Source organism: Tachypleus tridentatus, chromosome 10 (genome assembly GCF_004210375.1).
Source record: "Tachypleus tridentatus isolate NWPU-2018 chromosome 10, ASM421037v1, whole genome shotgun sequence".
Classification (NCBI taxonomy): Eukaryota; Metazoa; Arthropoda; class Merostomata; order Xiphosura; family Limulidae; genus Tachypleus; species Tachypleus tridentatus.
This window is the reverse complement of record NC_134834.1, coordinates 105,741,430-105,759,412: the sequence shown is the minus strand read 5'-3', so window position 1 is coordinate 105,759,412 and position 17,983 is coordinate 105,741,430. Positions and strand designations below refer to the sequence as shown.

The following is a 17,983-nucleotide window of genomic DNA, read 5'->3' as shown; positions in this document are numbered from 1 at the left end:
TGGATAAAACAAAAAACAAAGGTGTCTACAATGAACTCAACAGTTTTCTGAACCTTGTGCTGTGTAAAAAAGTACTTAGACTTAGCATAAACGAAAGTTTTTTTTTTTGAAAATGTCTACATTTGAATGAGAAAGTAGAAAATCCATGGCCTGACTGAATACCATAAATGGTGATTTAAAGGTCCACTGACAAATATCCAAAAAATGAGAGATATAGAAAAATAATTGTTAGTGGTATAGAATGGTGTTACGGAAACATTCTATGACATCAATATATTGATTCAAAGTACTTTTCAAGGTCACATTCTTGAAACGTTTATTATACTCAGAATGTCAATTACAAAGTGTATTGATTAACAAAAATACGTTTATACTGAAAATGACAAAATTAGCTGATGAAAAGCAACAGTTAATGTTAGAAGTCCATTTCTTTCAAACATGTGGAGTTGTGCCACATCAAAGTCCAGTCATAAAACAGCTTCTTATACAAACTGTAATTTAAGTTGTAAGATCAGAATTTTGCATAAGTAGGTTGAACATTTGAACGACTCAAAGATTTTTTTAAAAGTTGAAATAAATTCAACTCTATATAATGTAGCAAAAAAAACATTACCGTTTAGCTATTTCAAAGTCGTTAAAACAATGATACAATAACCACCTGTACAATATTTTAATATGGTTCAATTGTATGAATAATTTTACCAAAATGAGTAGGTTAATTGTTATCAAAGGCTCGCTCATATGTAATAAATGCTGTGTTGAAAGTCTAGGAAAAAACAATATAATGGTAATAATACTATATTATTGTTTGTCACATTTTGAACACATCTGTTGCTTGTTTGTCACCATTTTAAGACTATTAACATGTTTATCTAATCTGTTTTTATAAAAAACTTATAACTGTTCTTGTTATCGTAAAGTTATTTAGAAATTTTATGGTTTCAAATGCTTCATTTGTTATAGTCCATACCTTTACAATTGATATTTCAGTGTATTATGTGTATTAATAAAAGTTTAATAGTATACGGTCTTAATTGTATTCAATGATATGGTCATTTGGTAGAGCCATCACATCTAAGCCCACATAACTAACAATTATCTTCTTATATTTACATTTCTGAATGATTTGTTTGACAATAGATTGTTAGATCATCCAGTATAGGGGGACTATAGAGGGTTGAGTAGCATAAATTAAAACGATTTTGAATATTAAATCAAAACGTCATGTAAACACCGCTGATTTAAAACCTTGGTGGAATAGCATGTATCAGAACTACATTTTGATATTGTTTCGTATTTTGTATGATGTCATCTACAAATTATCACTTCTAGAAAGGGGATGAAAAAGCTCTTTCTGATTCAAGATACTCATAGACTTCGATTACCGAGGTTTATTCAAATTGGGGATTTAGGATTTCCATGACTGTAATGTTCTTGTACATATTTTTAAATCGCACTGTTAGTAATTTTAGGTTTGTATTTTGTACAGTTTGACTTCAAGTTCAACATGAAAATTACGGTACTCTACAGAGTTAATTCTCTGCTGTTTAAAGTTTATGTTTTTCTGTGTGTGTGTGAAAGCCAATATTTTCAATTGTCTTGAGAACGTAACCCCTATGCTAATCTTACAGTTACCACGAACCTTACTTTAAAAAAAAATCCACTATTTATAATCCAAATATCTTGTTGGGCTCTGACTTTGTTGGTTAAAGGGCAAGGCGTTTGGCAACGTGTAAATCACATAAAAGACTATAAATAAATAAGTATGGCAATTAATTACACTAATTATTGCTAGCGTCTCCTGTGTATTTTACACATAAAATGAGTTATTTCACATAACTTGTTTGACCAATTCTGAACAACGCGTGTTTTAACAGTAAAAAGGGAAATAAATAAAATGGAAAACAACTAACTTGGTGCAATTTGTGGACCTCGCAGGTAATGAATGTTACAGAAACAAATCCATACTTAGTTTTTATGGTTGTTCTGATAGGTTGTGGTAGTATAAGATATCTGCCCGATTTTTCTTACGATTACATCATCATTTAAGAAGCCATGAATCATGAAGAGTGAAGCACAAAACTTCGACATTTTATACCAGTATTCCAGACCTGTGTTCATAATGATGGTATATTTCTTTGTTTTCACTGCCAGTGTAACATAACACGAAACTTGTAAGCTTTCTAAACTGAACGTGCCACCTAATACCATTTCCATTTATTATGAACGTTTCTTTTAAAAATGCGGTTTTTAGAATATTGAGACCTCACCCTGAGCTTTGTTGCATATTTATCAGACGTATTCTAATAATTTTTTCAAGTAATAGTAGTGTTATTTGAAACGGGGGAAAAACCATCAAATGTGCCTGTATTAAATTTCATTTAAAATAAATATTCATTATAATATAAGACAAAATGGTTTCAGAGAGAAGTTTGTTTCGTTTGTTTGTTTGTTTTTTTGAATTTCGCGCAAAGCTACTCGAGGGCTATCTGCGTTAGCCGTTCTTAATTTAACAGTGTAAGACTAGAGGGAAGGCAGCTAGTCATCACCACCCACCGCCAACTCTTGGGCTACTCTTTTACCAACGAATAGTGGGATTGACTGTTACATTATAACACCCCCACGGCTGAAAGGGCGATCATAGTTGGTGCGACTGGGATTCGAACCCGCGACCCTCGGATTACGAGTCGAAAGCCTTAACACACTTCGTCATGCCGGGCCAGAGAGAGAGAGAGAAGTATTCAGTTGAAAACAAGATGAAACTTGTTTGTATTCTATGTGACATTGGAAGAAAAATAAAGACATGGTGGACATTATTTCCCCAACAAACACAGCTGTGGAATATTTGTTTATAGCTTGTCTTCATCCCTCATTATTACCGATGTGAATGTTAGAGACACGTTTTATACTGAGTTCAAGTAATAAACATTTTCAACCAAAAACAAATTATGCTCATTTGATCAACTGATTTCAAAACTGCCACTCCCCATTTGGGTGACTACAGAGGTAGACAGGAAAACATATTTTTTTACCTAAATGTTATTTTTATTTTTCATATAGTGTGTAAGCGCTTTATATCGTGGAAACTTTTTCTATTGTTGATTAGGTTCTTTTGGATTATTAAGTAAAAGTAATGCAAAGTATATTCAAGATAATGATAAAGAATTATCTTATTTCTTTAATAGGCCTGGCATGGCCTAGCGCGTAAGGCGTGCGGCTCGTAATCCGAGGGTCGCAGGTTCCCGCCCGCGTCGCGCTAAACATGCTCGCCCTCTCAGCCGTGGGGGTGTATAATGTGACGGTCAATCCCACTATTCGTTAGTAAAAGAGTAGCCCAAGAGTTGGCGGTGGGTGGTGATGACTAGCTGCCTTCCTTCTAGTCTTACACTGCTAAATTAGGGATGGCTAGCACAGATAGCCCTCGAGTAGCTTTGTGCGAAATTCCAAAACAAACAAACAAACAAATATTTCTTTAATAATGTTTTATATTCACTGGTAAGCCTAACCACAAAGTTATTAACTTTCATTAACTGTAACTATTCACTCTAGCATTTTTAATACTGTGGTAGGTTTTAAAGTACCACAGGACACGAAGACACTGAAAAAAAAGACAGCCACTTTCTTAGATTGTGAGGTCCATTTGAACAATTGTGATACACAAATAAAAAGTATACTAAACTTTAAATTACGTAATTAGCAAAAAGTAAATATTTCAATTAATAATAATCAATGTTCCCAATTACACATTACAAATACTAAATTATCTACTAAAGCCGTTGAGCAAAATATAACAAAAATTCCTATTAATAAAACAAAACATTTAATGTCATGCTTTATTGTGTTTAAACTGTCTATTAACCAAGCCTTTTTGGTGGTTTTCTTTTCTGAGGCTTATGATATGCAAATGAGATGACTCCTTGTTCTTTCTGATCTGTCAGTGGGTGGAAATCTCTCTAGATGTGTGTTTGAGTGGCTCTGTGATCTGAGGAGAAATTCTAGGCTCTTCAACAGGTTGACTTTCTGCCTGAAAATTAGTTTTTAAAGCTACCTAGTTGGCTATTTTACCACAGACGTACTTCCAAAGATTATTAGAAGGAAGGAGGTTTTCCTTCAACTACCTGTCGTTCAGAATTCTATAAAAGACATCATGGATGTTTTCAGTAAAACATATGGTGCTACCCAACATCTGCTGTTTAACAGCCATACTATGTTGTGTCAATGAAACCCAGTTATATAATAGCAGCTTTTCATTTTATCACTAGTCTGTGTAATATCAGTGGTGTTAATTTGTTGCTTTGCATATTTTGTTTATAAATGTGTTGAGTGATTATCAGGATGGTTCCCTGGTATGTTAGTTTCAAGTCTGAAAACTTATAAAACTGAAAACTTGGTTTCTTTACCTGCATTTAGCAGAGAACAGATAGCCTATTGTGTAGCTTTGTGTTTAGTAACAGATAACAAACAAACTTTCCAGAACGTTAACACAATAACACTGTACATTATTATATTTTCCCAAAGTTAGTGATACTGATGTATTACCTAAAACGTTTCGTAGTCCCATTCAGTAACTCGTAATTAGCAGTGGAAGATCTTGATCGCACATTTACTGGTGTTCATCCAGATGAATGAAAATTGATTTGAAAGCGTGCAGTAATATCTCTCCATTCAAATTGAATATGGATAAACGGCAGTTGTTCGGTCTTTCTTATTTCAATGGTTAGATACATTTGTGTAAATAAATTTAATTTGAAATTTTGTTTCTAATCTGGGTGAAGTTCCATATGCATCCTAAATTTTAAAATGAGCTCATTAATGGGTTTCTTTGCTAAAGGTTTTGCTTCTCAGACAGGAACAACATATGCTTCTGTTTTCTCCTGAGGAAGAAGCGTCCACCTTTCGAATTCGCTTGGGTTATAAGGTTTTTATCCATTTCTAACAAGATGTATTGAACCTACGTGTTTTTCTAACATCATCAATATTTCTGACGTTTTGGTGAAAGAGTTCATCACAACTATGATGCATTTATTAACGCTGTTACTCTATGGAAGAGGGTCAGCAACTCTACCATGTGATGCTCCAGCAAAATGTTGTTATAATGGCCAGTACAGCTTCTTTTAAGGACCTTTTCTCTCACAAAAAATTTCCCTGACTTTATATCAATTGTCAACAGATTCCCAACTCAAAATAACTGTTCCTTTACTCTACCCAGTACGTCATTAATACTTAAGTATCCAACTGTTGAAAAGTAGTGGAGTTGACGAAGACTATGGAAGAGCCAACTGTAGTCGTTGTTTGTGTCCACTAGTTTATCCAAATTTCCAACATAACAAGCCCTCTTTGAGACATAACGACTTCAACTGTACTTAATAAATCTTTGTCTTTGAGTATAAACAGTTCTTCTGCTCTATTCTGAATTCACTCAGTAATTGGTTTCAAAGTCTTATCTTTTGCCTGAGCATTTTTATCAACATTTTTTAGTTGTTCGACTTTAGACTGTTTGTATTTACATTCACATGTTTTTCTCTTTTAAAAATCTTTACTCTTCTCATTAAAATTTGTACTTCCGGATAATGCATTAATAATTCGATGATTCCACCCAGCATAAAGCATTAAAGTTGTACTACTGAAGTTTCTGGAACCGTCTCGATATATAGCTCTCTGGATTATCCAAAATTCACAACCCACTTGAATTATGCATGATCTGTCCAGAATGTAAAATTTTGTCCATATAAGTGATGATGAAGATGATTTTGGACTTAAGAGACACTTAGTGGGTTTTACCGCGTTGTATAGTTTCTTCTTTGCAGTATTATTTGCCCTGTCTGATCTCGTACCTACTTTAAAAAAACTACTAAACTACTAGAATGAATTATGTTACCAGTAGTGTTTGAATTCTTGTAAACAGTAGTTCTTTCTTTCAATGTTGCTATCTTTATGTATTATATTGCACTTTTAATGTTTATTATGTTAATAAAAAATACAATGACAATTTCCTATCCTCTGATACACGAGTTTTTATTTCATACATCCAACGGATGAATACTCCAGCTAGTATTTGCAAATTTGTTTGTCTTGGTCCCAAGTTCACCACACTAGATCCGTCAGGCTGCTTTTTGTAAATATGGTGTAATATTACTCCCGTAATGCCCCTATAACTCAGCTCTGCATATCACGGCGAATGTTTTAGTTTGCGATTTTCCTTCCTATCAAAATATACCTCAACAAGGATTCACATATATCGATCTCTCGAAGACGACACTGCTACAGCCTGGCAGTTTCACATCAATTTGTTGTATCTTTACGCAACAGGATGTTAAGCTGGCAACGACTCAAAAAGTAGTTCTATTTAAAGGGATTAAACTATATTTTCTGTCATTAATTACTACATTTGGAAAACTCTAGAATTGTGTTGTATTTTGTTTATTTAAATACGTTCATACTTAAATATGTATATTTATAATCAAAATTTCATGTATTCTATTGACTGTCCCGTTCTTATCTTTATAAACAAAACCCCGCGACACTGAGACTGCGAGTCGAGCTCCATTACAACGAGGCCTATATCCCAAGGATTATCACATCACACATAGAACGTTCGAAATTAACATCATGCACCAGATCTAAACTAACATACCTTTACGTAAATACATGTGTTTACGATACGATATAAGTAAATATATATATTATTATAAATAAAATACTATTCAAATACTATTTTTAGCTTTGTTTAACGCAAACTGGAGTTTATTATGAGAAAATTTGATAAACAAATAAAATCATAATCTATATCTCCGATTTGTAATTTTATTGGTCAATAATTAGCTGTAATAACGAAATATTGATCTAATAAAGTAACATTCTGGAGATATATAACCTGATATCACTTAAGTTTGAATTATATTTTAACTTATTTAGAAAAATGCCAAGGATGTAAACAGGTAACTTAGTATTTTACAACGTTTTTGGTCAACAATGTCACATTACTGAAGTTAGAAAAATAACTGGCCCTCTGGCGTCAAAAATAAACAACAGAAAAATAATACTAATAAAAATAAATAAATTAATTAATTAATCAGAGTTACATTTGAAACACACATTGTGGTGAGCTATGCTTTTCTCCATGCTGTGTACCTAGTTGTTTATTTCTAGATTATCATCAGACGGGGAGTTGGTATATCAATATAACCTGATATCCTGTTTCCATAACTTTTAGATGGCGCCTTTAGTTATTTATCTGTAACTAGAGAGTTTCCTTCCAGTAAGTATACCAACTTGCTTCATCATAACTGATTTTGCGTATCATCATCTTTTAAAACATCCATGAATTGATCGCATGCTAAAGCATCTGGATAAGATAACTTACCAAGTACTTGTAAGTCTTCTAAAGTTCCTTATATTTTTTCCCAAAGTCTGTTCCTAAGCTTTGCTATGGATACTTTGTTCTCGTATATTACTCCAAATCTGTTGGATAACGAAGCTAGAGACGTGTGATAGCTGTTTATGACTATCAGCTGGAAGGTTACTTAATGTTATTAAAGTTAGTCCTTTCATATTGAAGACAAGATTAGTGACATATTATTTACTATTACAACCATTCACTTCAAAAATTATTTTAAACTGAGCCTCTAACGGTCACCTCACATCATAGTTCATGAATTTTGTGACTGCTCAAAGTTCTTGAATTAGTCAGCTAAGTTCTAAAACTCATTTTGATAACATCATGGCTTGAATAATTTTGGAAGGTCTTTCAGTCATAGATGGTGCAACAGTAGTGGTAACAGGTGTAGACCTTTTTTATTCCATATTTTATGGCAAGTAGTATTTTACGTTGGCGTTTTGGGGCAGATGTAGAAAGAAGTGTGTCGCGTTTGATCTTTGAATTTACCAATTCATTTTCCATATGTTTTATTCTGTCTCTAATTTTACTGTTATACGTTTTTCACTTCTTCAGTTCTGTCATCACAACCGTCGTGTATCTCTATTTGTGTCTTTACTTAATCATTTTCTAAACATTATATATTTTTATTTAAATTCTTGTTTTAAGTTTTTATAAACGTTTTCTTGGTATTCGTGATTACGAAAAACCTACTTAAAGTAAAAATGTATTCTCAAGACAGCTGGTATAGGTATTAAAACTTTAAGTAAAATAAAGTACAGAACAACGTTTCGACCTTCTTAGGTAATCTTCAGGTTAACACAGAGAACCTACAAGTTTTGAGAGTGAATTTCTCTTGTTTGTTTTACCTTTTCTTCCAACTTTATGTCTCTTTTTATCTTATTTAATATTCTCTCCCTTATATTTTTATTTCTGTTGTTCTTTTTTCCGCTGTTTCATCATCTCCAGAAAAAAATTTGATGTCGTTTCATCTTGGTGTTGTTATCTTCAAGTCTGGTTAGTTCGATTCTATTTTTGTCAAAACAATATACTTTCTGAAACAAGTATTGTAACATGTTCTGTTGTTGGCGTAGGTTCTTTTGGATTATTCGGTAAAAGTAATAAAAGATTTAGTTTATGTGACGATAATAAATTAATTTGTTTCGACGGTGATGTTTTATATAAGCCTACAGGCTATGTTTACTGGTAGGCCAAACTTCCCAAACAACATTTCAATAAAAAGTTAATGTACGCTCAACTCAAAAATAAACTTCAAGACATTTACTTGCAACAAATTTTCATCAAAACAAGCTTACGAAATGAATCAAAACTCACAGACTCACTAACTCGTACTTAACTGGTTAACTAACTTTAATTCGCTCAGTTTGATAGTTTTATATTGTAGTAAGTTTTCACACAGTAAATAAAATTTCCATGATATTTCTAGACTGCACCAATCATTAATCGTGTAAATACCATAACAAACACGCCCTCTACGAAACAGAAATAAAATACAAATACAGCCCATAATGGGACGTTCGTTAGAGTTACTAATTATTGTCAACCGTAACAAATGCAGGACAAAAAAAAATTAGTACGTGCATATAATAAACGTGCAAAACGTTAAGCCATAAATAAACTTACATCATCAAGAAATATACAATTACAGTAATACATTAAGGGTATCTTACGATCGTGTGTAATCGGGGTTGTCATTTTTTTAGGGAACGTACGTTGCTTTTTTTTAAGAAAAAGTACTTTCATCTAACAGTTATCAGCAGTTATTACATATATTAAAACACACGTTGCCAGGAGTAATTACACATCTGTAGAAAGATGCTCTCTTAGGAATAATAATATACTTGTAAATAAATGTTGTTAGCAGTGATTATATGTCCGAAATTAATTTTTTTTAGCAATTATTACACGCCTGTAAATGAATGTAATTAGCTATAATTACACGTTTGGAAAATTAGAGTTTACAGCAGCGATTAAACACTAGGGAAACAAAAGGCGTGTTTTTTGTTTCCACGAAACAAAATTATCTCATTATCCACGAATGAGTATGTAAAACGAATAAAGTCCTCAAATCAGCTGAGGTAGAATATATGTATCTCAATTTCTGTTCAGTATATTATTATTATACTACTAACGCTCAAAATGCATGAACGTTTTAAAATGACCGAAAACTGTGAACATTGCGTAGACCTACAGTCTTACTCCGGCAACTGATTCCATTTTAACTTTGTGTAGCAACCACAAAATACAAACTTATTTAGATAATTCAAAAACATTAACCATGAGCAAGGTAAAACTTCTACCAGTTCTTTATTTAACAATGACCGTTAGTTTAATTGTTTAACTTATTCAAAAGAATCAATCGTTCATTTGCAATGTGTACTTCCTGTTCTACTGAGACTAAGTTAATTACCAAATTATTAATAAAATACAAATTTCGGGGTACTAACTGCTTGAACACGCAAAATGAAATTACTTTTTTATAAAGCACAGGAAGTGAACTAACTCACCGATGAAGTGTAGTCTGGATGATGACTGTTGATAGTTGTCTTGAGGGGATAGATTTCTGTGCCCTCAAGAGCCCCATCACGGTCCTCATCTGTACCTCCATCATTCTTGGTAGTCGAAAAGTCGACTAGATCGTTAGCAGTAGGGCTTATAACCTCAAGAGGTATGGCCTGGGAATCTTTTTGACGTCCTAATATTCCCCCATGCATGAAACGATCAAAGTTTTTATAACAGCCAGTTCCTGTGTGAATCCGACCTGATTCTTCCAAACTTGTGGCATCCACCTATTGACGAGAAATCAAAACAATTTATGACGGTTTATGTGTTAGTTTTCTGAATTTAGCGCAAAGCAATATGAGGGTTATCTGTGCTAGCCGTCCCTAATTTAACAGTGTAAGACTAGAGGGAGGGAGATAGTTGTCACCCCCACTGCCTACTCTTGGGCTACTGTTTAACCAACAAATAGCAGGATGGGTCGTTATATTATAACGCTCCCACCGTTAAACGGGTGAACATGTTTGGTGTGAAGGGGAGTCGAAACCGCGACTATTATTCACGGTGTTCGGAAATTCACTGTGCAGTTTTGTAATCATATACATATATAAGTACACAGCGACTTTCCGAACACCGTGTATTATGAGTAAAGCGCCCTAATCATCTGGCCATGCCAGACTCTAAAATAATGAAATTAGATACAACTGTTTTGAAAGACGTGGGGACAGATTGGTTTGTTTGTTTTTAAATTTTGCACAAATTTACTTGAGGAGTTATCTGCGCCAGACGTCCCGAATTTAGAAGTGGTAGACGAGAGGGAAGGAAACTAGGCATCACCTCCCGAGTAGCAAAATCTTGGGCTACTCTTTTACCAATAAATAGTGGGATTGAACTTCATATAATAACACCACCACGACTGGAAGGGTGATCATGTTTTGTTTGGGTTTCGAGCCCACGCCTTTCAATGGGAACTAAGCGATGTATTTTTTGAAGAAAAAAATAGCTTTTGTATTCGTTGTGTATAGTAAGAGTATAATAAGGCCGTGTTTTTTTAACATTTTTGCCATTTCAGTAACGAAATCGCATGTTAGCATTTAACTTCCTAAAGCAGATAAGTGCTTTTATCCAAGGAAGTGTGTGTGTGTACTGTCGTCCACTAATGGTTCGAGTATGGATTACAATGCTTTCTGAGATCATTGATTATTTTTGTATAATTTATCTGGTGAAGCAAGAACATCTGACATCTAGGTTGTATATATATGTTTAGAGCACGAATCACCCATTTGACCTCATTATCTGAAGGTGAACATTATGCTTTCATAAATAATATTGTTACGTTTATTGGTGTCAGAGATAAGACCCGTATTTAAGCATTACAACTCCGTAGACATATCGTTAAGCCACGTGGGACATTATAATTGTTATAATGTAACCAAAGTGTAGACTTATCGTTAAGCCACGTGGGACATTATAATTGTTATAATGTAACCAAAGTGTAGACGTATTGTTAAGCCACGTGGGACATTATAATTGTTATAATGTAACCAAAGTGTAGACGTATTGTTAAGCCACGTGGGACATTATAATTGTTATAATGTAACCAAAGTGTAGACGTATTGTTAAGCCACGTGGGACATTATAATTGTTATAATGTAACCAAAGTGTAGACGTATTGTTAAGCCACGTGGGACATTATAATTGTCATAATGTAACCAAAGTGTAGACGTATTGTTAAGCCACGTGGGACATTATAATTGTTATAATGTAACCAAAGTGTAGACGTATTGTTAAGCCACGTGGGACATTATAATTGTTATAATGTAACCAAAGTGTAGACGTATTGTTAAGCCACGTGGGACATTATAATTGTTTATTATGTAACCAAAGATTCGTAACATTTTCGCGCGAAACTACAGAAAGGCTATCTGCAGAAATCTTCTCCTAATTTTGAACTGACAGAATAGAATGAATGCAGCTAGTAAACAGTACGCACCGTCAACGTCTGGCTACTCTTTACTGATCTAAACTGGAATTTAACTGTTATTGTTATAACGCACCCGCGGTCTTGGAGTATGGAATGCATAATTTTTGCGACAACTGTATGTAAACGAAGTACCTTTAGAAAGATGTATTACAGTAAGAATTATAATCCTTAAGTAACGATAACTGTGTTCATAAGAAAAACGTTGCATAATATAAAACTTTTTTTCCATTTTACTGTGAACTGCTTTTCGTACACTTTAGTCGTAGGTTAAAGTTCGTTAAATGTCTCTAAAAGTTGTAAAGATAAGTTGGTCTCTGTTGCAAGGACTAAAACTGTAAGGTGTTTTAGCATTTACTATATAAAGACAAACAGTCGTCTGTCACGTTAAGATCTCGGTCGTTCGGTACCGATCAACTTACATGAAACGTTGGTGCTAGGTCAGGCATGGCCACGTGGGTTAAGGTGTTCGACTCGTAATCTGAGGGTCTCGGGTTCGAATCCCGGTCTCACTAAACATGTTCGTCCTTTCACTCGTGGGGGGCGTTATAATGTGACGGTCAATCCCACTATTCGTTGGGAAAACGGTCGCCCAAGAGTTGGCGGTGGGTGGTGATGACTAGCTGCCTTCCCTCTAGTCTTACACTGCTAAATTAGGGACGGCTAGCACAGATAACCCTCGAGTAGCTTTGCGCGAAATACAAAAATAAACAAACAAACAAACGATGGTGCTTTCTGCTACAACAGCAAGTTTGTATTTTTAAAATTCCTCCAGTCATATATACATTTAAAAGGAATGCTCTACTTTAGATTAGAGGGAAGTTAGCTAGTCCTCCCCGCCAACTCGTGGGCTACTCTTTTACCAACGAATAGTGGGATTTATCGTAACATCGTAACGCCCCACGGCTGAAAGGGCGAGCATGTTTCGTTGCGACGGGGATTCGAACCCGTGACCCTCAGATTATGAGTAAAACGCCTTAACCCACGCGTAAAGCTACACGAGGGCTATCTCCGCAAGCCGTTCCTAATTTAGCAGAGTAAGACTAGAGGGAAGCAGCTAGTCATCACTACCCACCGCCAACTCTTGGGTTACTCTTTTACCAACGAATAGTGGGATTGACCGTCACACTATAACGCCCCCCAACTGAAATGGCAAGCATGTTTAGTGTGACTGGGATTCGAACCAGCGACCCTCAGATTACGAGTCGAGTGCCTTAACCACCTGGCCATGCCTGGCCGTATGTGTATGTAAATACGAGTAATGGCCTGTAGTGTTGCCAACTGAAATTTCGAAATCTTGCCTGACGGTTACAATAGGTAGCCACCGCAACACGTAGAGAGACAGTATATATTGTTGGTTTGCTGCATTAGGTACATTATAAACCTCGGAGCTACAACTGTGATTAACTCTTCTTAACCGGCAAATTACAGATATTTGACCAGGCACATTTATAGATTTCGAACATTATAAACCATTTAAATTCAGCTGAGAACTATTGGATGTTAGTATTTCTACGAAGAATTAGATAATTTCAGCGGTGAAAAACACGCGTGATCAGTAAAGAGCTTGCTAGCTACTCGTGAAGTGAACTGTATCGATATCAACTCGAAATTAAAATTTGAAAACTTTTGTATATAAATTATTATTTGTAATAACCATTATTGTTTTGTTTGTTTTTGAATTTCGCACAAAGCTACACGAGGGCTATCTGTGCTAGCCGTCCCTAATTTAGCAGTGTAAGACTAGAGGGAAGGCAGATAGTCATCACCACCCACCGCCAACTCTTGGGCTACTCTTTTACCAACGAATAGTGGGATTGACCGTCACATTATAACGCCCCCATGGCTGAAAGGGCGAGCATGTTTGGCGCGAAGGGGATGCGAACCTGCAACCCTCGGATTACGAGTCGCACGCCTTAACACGCTTGGCCATGCCGAGCCAATAACCATTGTTATTAATTGTATTATTGTTTGTAAATTAAAATATATTTGTATTAAGAAAGAAAACTGTGTGAATTAATTTTGTTGGCAAACATCATAAATTTGATACACCTCTATACGTAATTAACTTCTAAGTTTAAATTACAATTTAAGTCAATTTCAGGTTATTTGAAATTGTAATACGTAGCTTAATAAATTGTAGGCTTGTCCGAGATAAATTATAACACAACACATTCCTAAAAATGCGGATTTACAAAACTCGTTAATAATTACACTAGTCATAAGAAATTAGTGTTAAGACATATTACAGTTTTTCAAATGCTGCTGTTTTTATCTACTCTAGGTCAGCTTATATAAGATGTACACAATATAGCAATTATCATTATATGAAATGGTTTGTATACATTGTATTCCGACCACTATTGTGGCATGAAGAGCTCTGGATCGAGCAAAACGCGCCGGATATTATGTATATGACAAATATAGTGTGGATGAAATACTACTGTTATACACTCTTCTAATTTTTGAAAATTCTTAATGGACTATATAAATAAAGTGTTGTATAAGAGTGTAATAAGCCTAGCACTAATGACTTATGGCAAGCATAATTGTAATCATTTGTCGACAACTTATAAAAGGCGTACACACCATAACAATTGTTGTTACTTGTTACTAAATATACGATCCAGTTGCATTCTTATTTATTCTTTAATAATTTGGAAACTTTGCAAAATAAAAGATTTTATCATTACAATTAATGTGCAAAGTTCAGGCGCCAAAAAGAGTGCGTCGAACATTAAAATCGAGACTTGCGGAAATTCTTTTGCAGTTCGTTCTTCATGTAACGTTAATAAGATGATACAATAGGCTCGGTATGGCCAGGTGGGTTAAGGCGTCCGACTCATAATCCGAGGGTCGTGGGTTCAAATCTTAGTCGCAACAAATATGATCGTCCTTTCAGCCGTGGAGACATTATATAGTGATGGTTAATCCCACTATTTGTTGGTAAAAGAGTAGTCTAAGAGTTGGCGGTGGGTGGTGATGACTAGCTGCCTTCCCTCTAGTTTACATTGCTAAACTAGGGACGGCTAGCGCAGATAGCTCTCGAGTAGCTTTGAGCGAAATTCAATCAAACATGAGACAAATTCACTGCATTAGAGTTCTCAGGTTGTTTTATATTATCAAGATGTTTTGTATTAAAAAAAATATTGTCAGGCCAATACCAAAATTACGAACAGAATACTGTTTATCTTATTTTTACTTATTACGATGTGGGTGATAATCGTAAAATTCATATTAAGAATACAAACCAAACTGGGTCCGGCATGGCCACGTGGTTAAGGCACTCGACTCGTAATCCGAGAGTCGCGGGTTCGAATCCCCGTCACACCAAACATGATTGGTCTTTCAGCCATGGGGACGTTATAATGTGACGGTCAATCCCACTATTTGTTGGTAAAAGAGTAGTCTAAGAGTTGGCGGTGGGTGCTGATGACTATTTGCCTTCCCTCTAGTCTTACATTGAAAAGTTAGGGACGGCCAGCGCAGATAGCCCTTGTGCCTGATATCTAGTGCGTAAAATTCACAAAAAAACAAACGAAACTTACTTAAAGACTGCCAAGATTATATGAGGCTTCATAAGGAGATTAACTTACCCCGAGAATCTCAGATTACTTTATAACGTTTAAAAAAAACAGTCAGGCCTAGCACACATTAAGCTTAATTAAATCTACTTGAGACCTTTATTAAAATTGGATGGAAAATAGTGGGTGAGAAGGCCAAAGAGTGTTTCGACACTTTCGCATCAATAATGAGCCAATATTATACACGTCATTCTGATTCATCAACGTGCGAGAAAAACTTGATTGAGTAGATAGTTTTAACGGTATTGTACGAACTATAAGAACAAATAAAAGAATAATAAAGAAGAACTCACCTGACTGATATTGTGGCCAGTGTCCACAAGCACATCAATGAGGTCCATTGACTTGGCGAAGGCATCCCTCAGGTTCACGTGGTGGAAGGACACTATACTGCCTTCTCGCTTGGCCCTCTCCAGCGCCTCATTTCGCTTGAGTGCCTTTTCTCTCTGCATCTGGTTCTTGTAGAATTCGGCAAAGTTGTTAACGATAATGGGTATGGGCAGTGCAATGACAAGCACTCCGCAGATGCAGCAGACACTTCCTATCATCTTCCCGAAAGGTGTGGTCGGGTAGATATCACCATAGCCGACGGTTGTCATGGTGATACTTGCCCACCAAAACGTCTCTGGAATGCTGAGGTATTTGGTGTCTGGCTCATCCTTCTCGGCAAAGTATGCTAAACTCGAGAATATCATTATCCCTACGGCCAGAAATAGCATGAGCAACCCGAGTTCCTTGTAACTGTTTCTCAGTGTGAACCCAAGACTCTGTAAGCCCGTGCTGTGACGGGCTAGTTTTAAGATTCGCAGAATTCTCATAATACGGAAAATTTGCACGATCCGTCTGACGTCCTGAAATTGGTCGGTGTGTTTGTTGGATTCAATGAGAAACAGAGAGACAAAGTACGGTAGAATAGCCAGCAAGTCTATTATGTTCAGTGCACCTTTAAAGAACTTCCATTTATTTGGCGCCGAAATGAACCGTAAGACGTACTCCAGAGTAAACCACGTGATGCATACAGCTTCCACCATGGCCAGCTTAGGATTGTCTCCACTTTGCTGACCATCCTTGTCTTCCACTTGCATCTGAGGCAACGTGTTGAGGGTCAGAGCGATCGTTGACAGAACTATAAACAGAACAGAAACCACACCGACGACCTAGAAGACAAGCAGGCAACCATTTCAGTCAACCCTTTTAAACCATGGATAACAAATGATCAAGGAACAACATCCGATGTGATGCCTAATGCTTATTATATAAATATATACATCGAATTTATTAATACCAACTATCGACAGCGTTTCAAGAACTGTTTAACTTAGTTTATAAAATATTCAATTAAAATAATTGCTGTAAGAAAATAAGTTAAAAGTTAAGTTATTGAAATAAACACAACAACAACTCATAGCCTAGTTTGAAAGTTCAAGTACTTAAATTAAAAGTGCTCTCTTGTTTATATCGAGCATTAGATTTTTTTCAAGTAAATAAATATAATATTCATGTAGTTAGCACCATATGCTTTATCGGAAAAATTAGGAAACTATAGATACTGATTAGTTACTTTAGGTTATATATATAATTTATATGTGTAAAATAATATTGTCCTTTAATTCCTGCGTCAACTCTTGGTTCTGTAATTTAAAACAAGAGCATTTCGTTAGAAAGTCAGATTAAGATATGTTTATTTCAAATATAGGACAACGTAGTAATATTACATAAGAGTAAACGAAGGCTACATTAAATGTTTTTAATATTTTTCTCCATTAAGCAACATACGTTACGATACAGAAGGAATGTACAATCAATACACATTCTATACATGGATGTATGTATTTATAATATACCAAGCAGAAAACATAACGTAAAACAGCTCATAGAAATTAATTTGCACAGTTCAGATGGTTAGGGGCTCGACTCGTAATTTAAGGCTTGCGGGTTCGACTCCACGTCATACCAGGCATGCTAAGCCTTTCAGTCGTGGTGGCGTTATAATGTGACGGTCAATCCCACAATTCGTTGGTAAAAGAATAGTCCAAGAGTTGGTGGTGGGTGGTGATGACTAGCTGCTTTCTCTTTAGTCTTACACTGCTAAATCAGAAATGGCTAGCTTTGTGCGAAGTTCGAAAACAAACAAACAAGGAAACATATCAAGCGTGGAAACTAATTCATAAAGCAAGGTAGCTGAGCAAATATTAAGTTCTGGTAGATGTCGTTACGACAGGTGTTGCCACATATTTCATATGTAGCAGCTTCGTTTGTTGTGAAGCGCAAAGCTACGGAATGAGCCATCTTTGATCTTTTCAGTGCAGATATTAAACGTTATAAGCCTTTAGACACTGCCGCTGAACCATGTAAGGTTACAGAGACTGATTGATTGACTTTGAATTTCGCGCAAAACTACACGAGAATATTGGTGATGTATGCATGTTTTCTACCTTCCTATAGTGGTACAGAGTTTTAAAACATTTTTCGTTCATTCTATGTATGTGCAGTTTCCAAATAATACGTTGGCCAAGAAATTCG

The 17,983-nt window shown here is 35.4% G+C and overlaps 1 pseudogene across 1 annotated transcript in view; it reads right to left on the bottom strand.

The window, feature by feature from the left end:
• The window catches only part of LOC143230031 (uncharacterized), a 131,846-nt pseudogene that overhangs the window by 41,376 nt on the left and 72,487 nt on the right, over positions 1-17,983 (bottom strand). Inside the window, exons 3-4 of the transcript XR_013016196.1 lie at positions 15,754-16,617; positions 9,904-10,185 (exon numbers count right to left, since the gene is read on the bottom strand). The product of XR_013016196.1 is annotated as an uncharacterized LOC143230031 (transcript). The remainder of the gene's footprint in view (positions 1-9,903; positions 10,186-15,753; positions 16,618-17,983) is intronic.